The sequence below is a fragment of the Ascaphus truei genome, chromosome 16 (genome assembly GCF_040206685.1).
Source record: "Ascaphus truei isolate aAscTru1 chromosome 16, aAscTru1.hap1, whole genome shotgun sequence".
Taxonomy (NCBI): Eukaryota; Metazoa; Chordata; class Amphibia; order Anura; family Ascaphidae; genus Ascaphus; species Ascaphus truei.
The window spans coordinates 522041-530603 of record NC_134498.1 but is presented as its reverse complement, the minus strand read 5'-3'; positions in this window follow the sequence as shown (position 1 = coordinate 530603).

The window sequence follows — 8563 nt, the reverse complement described above, 5'->3', positions numbered from 1 at the left end:
GTATGGTTTACAGTCACATGCTTTAAAAACAAATTCTTTATTCATAAATTATACAAAACCGAACATCTCCTTTATTAAAGTCAAAACATACTGTATACAGTGGGATGGTCTGCAAAACAGTCTGCACCAGTACAAATTTAAGTACAGCAAGTTAAAAAATGTATAATACAGTTCAGCACAACAGTATGGTCTTACTGTACCTGTGACAAAAATCAACATCTCCTTTATTAAAGAAACATACAGTACAGTATACAGTACAGTGGGATGGTGTGCAAAACGGTCAGTCAGGCCTGCACCATTGCACCATGACAGTCCTCGAGGGCAGCAGGCAGGCCCGGTTTTCACGACAACCTTACCTTGAAAACCGTGCCTGTTTGCGGCCTTCAGGGACTGGAATTGTGCAGGTACAGTACAGTAGGTCCTGTGTGTTACAAGTTGCAACATTTGTGTATACAGTAAATACAAGTTAAAAAACACAACAACATCTCGTTTATTTAAGTACAGCAGGTCAAAACATGCACAATACAGTTCAACACAACTGTACAGGTATGTCCTCCACATGGTCCGTCTATGGCCGATGCCTTCCATGGCGCAAAACGCCATTAATGCAGTCTCGAACGCATCTCATTACAGGATCTGTAATTGGATAAAAGCGCCGCAATTCGTCCATAATGTTCTGTCTTAAATTGACAGGAAGCGCCTTTTTTACGCGATTTCCTTCATAGTTCACTCTGAAGGCCCAGTCGCAGTACAACGAGTAGGGAAACTGGTGCTTAAAAAGTAACAAGGCATACTTGTGGGGTGCACCAGCACTCTTCACCCTATACTTTTCCCTGAGTACCACTGGCATATCGCGCAGGGTGATGTCGGGCACCACATCGATGCGAGCGGGTGTAGGTCTCATGGGAGCGGGTGTACTTGAGGCGATGTGCGATGGTAGGTTGTCTGGGAGTAAGCTTTCCTCTGGTCTTGGTCGCCATGTTGTCTCCTGGCGTGGTCTTGACGGGGTTGTCATGTTATCCTCCTCCTCAACGGCATACATGTACTGGTACACTACATCTTCTGGTGGAGGGGGTGCGCTTGGTGATGGAAGTGGGTCGAAGGTCCCATTCATCACATCCATGTCACCCCCATGCTCCAGCATTGCAGAAACAGGGGCATTAACACCGAGCAAATAATGTATGCCCGCTATGTCAGCCTCTATCTTCTGCATCCGCTGCTCCATATCTAGCATTGTCTCCAGAAGCAACAGTATACAGAATATATTTGGTATCTTTATATTGCAACAGTATACAGAATATATTTGGTATCTTTATATTGCAACAGTATACAGAGTATATTTGGTATCTTTATATTGCAACAGTATACAGAATATATATTTTGTATATACACAATATATTTTCTTAACATTGCAGGGAGACAACTCTCCTGGTGGACCAAATAAGTGAGGAGAATGATGAGAACAGTGCATTAAGGGTCAAATACACTCTGCAGGAAAAGCACAATTTCGCTGTATCCGAGACCAGCATAAAGAAATGAGACGCAGCATTGGATGGAAATATGGACGTGTGAGGTTGGTACTGGACAGTACAGGAGGTAAAAGTGTTGTTTAGGAAACTGTACTGTACAGCTAAAATTATTTATTCCTTGTCATTACAGAGCATACTGTGGATAGCAAGAGTGGGAGTTTTCATTCAGACCGGAGCATACAGCAGAGAAGTTGCAGGAAGATCCAGCACTCACCGCGCGACGAACCCAGAAGTGACGTCAGACGCCAGTCGGAGCAGTGTAACAGCTGACCGGGGGCTGAGGCAGAGGAGTGGGGGAACGTTGCAGGACGGTGAGCCAGCTGGCTAAAATCTTCCTACACTAATGCAGTGTGATATGCCCGTATTTTATTGTTAGAATGTGAGTATAATATTTTATTGTTATAAAGCTATTTTATCTCGAGTGATCTGTGCTATGCCAGTTTTTCTCTCAACATTGGGGTACGTGATCCTGGGGACCCGATCCACTCTGATGACAACTGCATCATCCACTTACCTGTGACTGTTTGAGTCAACCCTGCCTATTTGACTCTTACATCTTGTAAGTAGTTAATTCATTAGAGCCAAGTCATTTGAAGGCTTTTTTCCACGTTGCCTTTTTTTGCTGCACTTAAATTTATTTTTGTTTCCTCCCCATGCTCCCCGTGGATTTTGTGTGTTTTGCTATTACAGAGCATACCCCATGATACGGGACGCTAACAAAATCAAAAGAGTGGTCCAGGCCCAGGCATGGATCGACAGTGGGGAAACTTTCCAGGATTGCATCTTCACTGATGAGTCTACTGTGTCGCTAGAAAGATTTGCAACCTTTGCGTTCCACAAAAAAGGCCACATATCTTTGAAGCCGTGGCCAAAACACCCCGTGAAGCTGCATGTGTGGGGTGCCATCTCTAGGCGTGGACCAGGATGCATTGTCATCTTTGAAGGTAAAATATATCAAATATAATGTAGCTTTATGCACTGTACTTTACTAGTTTAGCCTTACTGTATGCACTGTACTGTACTATTGTGCAGTTTTTTGAGCACTTTTCTTTTCTTGCTATAGGAATCATGAATAAAGCTTTCTTCCAAGACAACATTGTGCCTGAGATTGTGCAATACATAACACGCGAGTTCCCCAATGGTCACCGCTTCTACCAGGACAACGATCCCAAGCAGCGCATATCCTTGAGCGCGGTATCAATTGGGTGAAGACGCCAGCGGAGTAAGTGCAGCAGACCGTGTCCCATTTTTGTTCCCCACTGTTTTTACTGTGTACTGTATCTCTTAAACTAATTGTCCTGTTTTTCAAATGACAGATCGCCAGACTTCAATCCGATCGAAATGGTCTGGCATCAACTGAAGGACCATATCAGGAAAGTGGCGAAACCCTCCAAAAAGGACGAGTTGTTGAAAGGCATAATGAGTTTTTGGAATGATGTACTCACCGTGGAACGCTGCAATAAATATATAGACCATATTGCCACTGTGTTGCCCATTGTGATCGCGTGCAATGGGCAAGCATCAGGAAAGTAGTGCTGTGCTGTAGTATTGTAAGTACAGTATGATACAGGTAAGTATGGCACAGATTTTTTCTTTCCCAATAGTCAGGAGTACAGTATACAGTAGTTACAGTTTTTTCTTTACAGAGAGGCAGAACCAGCCATCAGGTTACAGTACATAGTATTTAACAGTAGTCAGAGTATACAGTACAGTAGTTCCAGTAAACAGTAGACCAGTTTGACAGTACTACGGTAACCGCCTACTAACTGCTCAAGCAGCACCAGCCATGTACAGTACATTACACAATAATAATACAGTACGCACATAACTGCACTAATTTGTTGTGTTCTTTTCGTTTTAGGAAAAGGGTGACCTGGTGGGAGGTGGGGTGCTGTGTCAAGTCTACTCTGCTTGTACAGTACAGTATATAAACAGCAGTAGTGATGTACACAAAACCTCTCCTCTTTCAATGAACTACTGTACTGTTCACAGAGGGAGGAACAAGAAACAGACGGAAAAAATAATATTACTATATACAGTACTGTATATATATATATATATTATACATTACAGCAGCGTTTCCCAAATGGTTGGTCGTGACCCAGCACCGGGCCACAGCACCAAAATTGCCGGGTCGCAGCGAGGCTGGCCACGCGGTGTCTCCCGTCCCCCCCGCTCAAGTAAAAAAAAAATGGCGGCGATTCCCCCCGCGGTCCCACGCGCTTGCGCAGGGCAAGCAGGGCCCGCTCCCTTCCTCCCCCCTGCTCCCAACTTGGGACGGAGGAGGAAGTACCAGCTCCTCTGCGGCCCGCACGTTACATGGGGGAGGGTGGAAGTACAAGCTCCTATTGCGGCCCGCTTCCCCCCGCGGCCAGCTTCCCGAGCTCACCTCCTGTGGCACCCCCTCCCAAGCCCACCTCCCATCCCGGGCAGCAGGTGATATCGGGGGCAGCAGGGGAAAGCGTCCGGCGGCAAGGTAAATCACCCCACCCAGTCACTGTCACCCACCCAATTGTCCCTGGCCCCCTAGCCACCAACCCAATTGTCCCTGGCCCCCTAGCCACCCACCCAAGTGTCCCTGGCCCCCTAGCCTCCCACCCACCCGAGTGTCCCTGGCCCCCTAGCCTCTCACCCACCCAAGTGTCCATGGCCCCCTAGCCTCTCACCCACCCAAGTGTCCTTGGCCCCCTAGCCTCTCACCCACCCTCGTGTCCCTGGCCCCCTAGCCTCCCACCCACCCAAGTGTCCCTGGCCCCCTAGCCTCCCACCCACCCGAGTGTCCCTGGCCCCCTAGCCTCTCACCCACCCAAGTGTCCATGGCCCCCTAGCCTCTCACCCACCCAAGTGTCCTTGGCCCCCTAGCCTCTCACCCACCGTCGTGTCCCTGGCCCCCTAGCCTCCCACCCACCCAAGTGTCCCTGGCCCCCTAGCCTCCCACCCACCCAAGTGTCCCTGGCCCCCTAGCCTCTCACCCACCCAAGTGTCCCTGGCCCCCTAGCCTCCCACCCAAGTGTCCCTGGCCCCCTAGCCTCCCACCCACCCAAGTGTCACTGGCCCCCCTCCAGTCACTCACATCCGTCGTTGCCTGTAATTCACTGTTTGTGTCTGTGTGCGTATAGGCGAGAGCGAGTGTGTGTGTATCAGTGTCTCTGTGTGTGTGTATCTGTGTGTATCTGTATCAGTGTGTGTGTGTGTGTCTGTGTGTGTATCAGTGTCAGTGTGTGTGTGTGTGTGTGTGTGTGTGTGTGTGTGTGTGTGTGTGTGTGTGTGTGTGTGTGTGTGTGTGTGTGTGTGTGTGTGTGTGTGTGTAGCAGTGTCTCTGTGTGTGTAGCAGTGTCTCTGTGTGTGTAGCAGTGTCTCTGTGTGTGTAGCAGTGTGTGTGTGTGTATCAGTGTGTGTGTGTGTATCAGTGTGTGTGTGTATCAGTGTCTGTGTGGCTGCGTGTGTGTAGCAGTGTCTGTGTGGCTGTGTGTGTGTCAGTGGCTGCGTGTGTGTGTGTATCAGTAGCTCTGTGTGTGTATCTGTGTGTGTGTCAGTGGCTGCGTGTGTCAGTGGCTGTGTGTGTGTGTATATCAGTGGCTGTGTATGTGTGTGTATCAGTGGCTGTATGTGTGTGTGTGTATCAGAGGCTGTGTGTGTGTCTGTGTGTGTATCAGTGGCTGTGTGTGTGTGTATATCAGTGGCTGTGTGTGTCTGTGCAGGCCCTATAGGCCAGTATAGGCGATAACATTTTTAGTGGGTCACGAAAAAGAAGTTAAAATATAACCGGGTCACGGAAAAAAAAGTTTGGGAAACCCTGCATTACAGTATATTATTAAATAATATTCTTTTAAATGTGCATTATTCATGTTTCCCATGTTCTAAAAATGTTTTCAAAATGTTTATCCAATTTCAAAATGCCAGAAGAACTTAATAAAGACAGCATTACTGTATGTATTATTCATGATTATTTTTATTTTTGTATTTTTTAGTTCCTGAGAAAATAAAATGAATATTTATTCACATTCCTGCTAATCATAATTCTCTCTATGCTGTGCAAATCAGATTTACATTTCAAAATCGAGAAGGGATTTTCCAAAGCGTTACCATAAAATAAGCCTCAAAGGGTTGGGGGGGAGGGGCTTAGTCATGTGCATTAATCAGCTCGGCTATGGATGGATTAAGAACACAATGACTAACTAACTAACTAACTAACTAACTTCAGAAAATGTATGACTCATGCGCAGTAAGCAGCAAGCTGCCGTCTCTGAAAGGATTAGAGGATTGTGACAGAGTGAAGTCAACTCCTATCAGTTACGCCTGGGAGACATATGTCTGAGTGTTTCATCCAGCACTCATAAGGGTTAACTCAGGTGGAAGTTAGGTAGTCAGGAAGTAAGCTGACACCTGAGAGCCCGCAAGGTAGATAAGGATCTTGTGACTAGCAGTAGCTGGTTCTCTCAGACCAGAGCACATGGATATATGTGCTGCTAGCCAGACGGATACAGCACAATACTTACTGCAGCCAAAGTAAGATTTGTTTCATTTGTTTTCATGACTGCTTAAAAGACTCAAGGTTTGGTTATGGTTTAGCCAGCCAGCCTGCTAGATAGGTCTGCTGTGTTAGTCAGTTTTTCTCCCAACGTGGAGCAGGATTTATTTGTTTAAAGGGACAGTGTACCCGCATGTTATGTTGCTGTGGAGAAATAAAGCCACTGAACGTTTTCATTTATCCTGAAGCTACACGTGTGGACTGATCCCTGACCTCGGCTACAGGCCGTCCTGCCACAAGTGGTGTCAGAAGTGGGAAGTCAGACGGCCCCTGTATCTGAAGGGCCACACAAAAAAAAAAAATGGAGACAATTTTTTCTCAGTTCCTTGAGCAACAGCTCCAGCAAGCAGAGAAGCAAGCTGAGCGACAAGCCCAGCAAGATGAGCGACAAGCCCAGCAAGATGAGCAACAGGCCAGGCAAGAGGAAAAGCTTCTCCAATTGCTGGCCGAAGGTCCAGCCCTAGGCAGACCAGAGATTCCAAATAACCCACCGGTGATGCTGCCTAAAATGAAGCCAAACGAAGACCCAGAGGCATTTCTCCTCACTTTTGAAAGGGTAGCCACGGCCCACGGCTGGACAGTTGATCGCTGGGTAACGACTCTGGCTCCATTCCTCATAGGAGAAGCTCAGGCAGCCTTCCAGGCTCTTCCAGCAGACGAGGCCATGGACTATCAGCAACTAAAAGCTGCTATTCTGGATCGCCTAGGCCTCACTCCAGAAACCTACTGACAGCGGTTCCGGACAGTCATATATGCAAACAGAGACAGACCCCGGGTCGTAGCCCACCGCTTAGTAGACTTATGTACCAGGTGGATACAACTGGAGAAGCATACCAAGGCAGAAATCCTTGAACAGTTTGTGCTCGAACAGTTCATACAGATAATGCCTCCCTCCTCCCGCTCCTGGGTAAAAAGACACGCTGCATTTTCCCTGGATTCAGCGGTCCGCTTGGTGGAAAACTTCCTTGGCGACGACACCCAACAGGATAGCTGGGAACGGTCCGTGCAAACACCAGTTGCTTCCGGTGATGCTAGAGGCAGGAGAGCAGACAATCGAAGGGTCTAACAACCCGCCAGCTCGGGAGATCCAGTCAACCCGATCGGAAGACCCTTTCCCATCTCGGAGGGTTCCTGGTACAAACTCCCGCAGAGACGCACGTCCCGGGTCCGAGGCCATTGGATCACCCAAGGGAGGCCGCCACCCACAGTATTCCCCGAGAACCTGGACTCCTGTCACCCATCCGGTAGAGAGGATACCCCCACCAAGCAGAAGGGAGGATCCCATCCAACAGCGGAGAGGTCCAAGCAACGAGCCCCGTCGAGAGCTTCCGCTGACGACCGAGTTGGCAGACTCAGGAGATGATGAGATGGACTGTTCATATGGCAGAACCACTGCCACAGCTTGTCTCCGAGGGGACCACAATCCGTGGTTAGTCCCAGCATCTCTGGAGGGGACAAAAGTAAACGCCATGCTGGACTCGGGCTCTGGAAAAACCCTGATCCTAGAGGAACTAATTCCAAGCAATAGACTATCTTATGACTCTCCTTGGAATATCGAGTGTATCAATGGGGATACAAAGAGATACCCGACCGCGAACGTTCTACTGCGTATCCAGGATCAAGAGGCTAGCCTACTAGTGGGAGTTGCTCCCTGGCTACCTGCTCCTGTTCTACTTGGCCGAGACTTGCCCTACCTCGAAACATTGTTGGCCCCTACTCCCACGGAGCCTACTTCTCTGGTATCGGAGAAGCCCGGAGACTTGTTCCCTTTTTTCCCAGAGATTTTCCCCCGTAGACACCATGTCCCAAAGACACGTAAACAGAGACGTGTGGAAAAAGAGGACTGGTTAAGAAAAGCTGGGACTCTTGGTAACATTAGTCAGCCCAAAGGACTGCAGGTCATGGCCGGGGATGACCAGGGTGGGGAACAGATAGATACGGGAATGTTGCCAGACCTGGATCTTCCTGACTTCCGTCAGAGGCAGAGGGAGGACCCAGCTCTGGCTAGACAATATGAAAATGTGGTACAGGTCACCAACAAGATAATGGATGAACAAGGTGTAAAAGTGTTTCCACATTTTGAACTGTTGAATGACATCCTATATCGTGTGAATAAGGTTACACAAACAGGGGAGGTCATTCGACAGATGCTAGTCCCTAAAGGGTTAATTAAAACAGTGTTCACCCTAGCCCATACTCTCCCATGGGGTGGTCATTTGGGCAGAGATAAGACCACGGACCGCATCTCGTCCCGGTTTTACTGGCCAGGCATACATCGTGACATCATGAAACTATGTGAGACATGTCCTGAATGCCAGTTAACTAGCCAAAAAGGACAGAAGCCGGCTCCCTTGGTTCCTCTGCCCTTGGTAGCCGCCCCATTCGAGAGAATTGGGGTAGATCTGGTCGGACCTTTAGAACCCTCTGCGAAGGGACATAAATTTATACTCGTTGTTGTAGATTATGCCACCAGATATCCTGAGGCCTTCCCTCTGAGATCAGC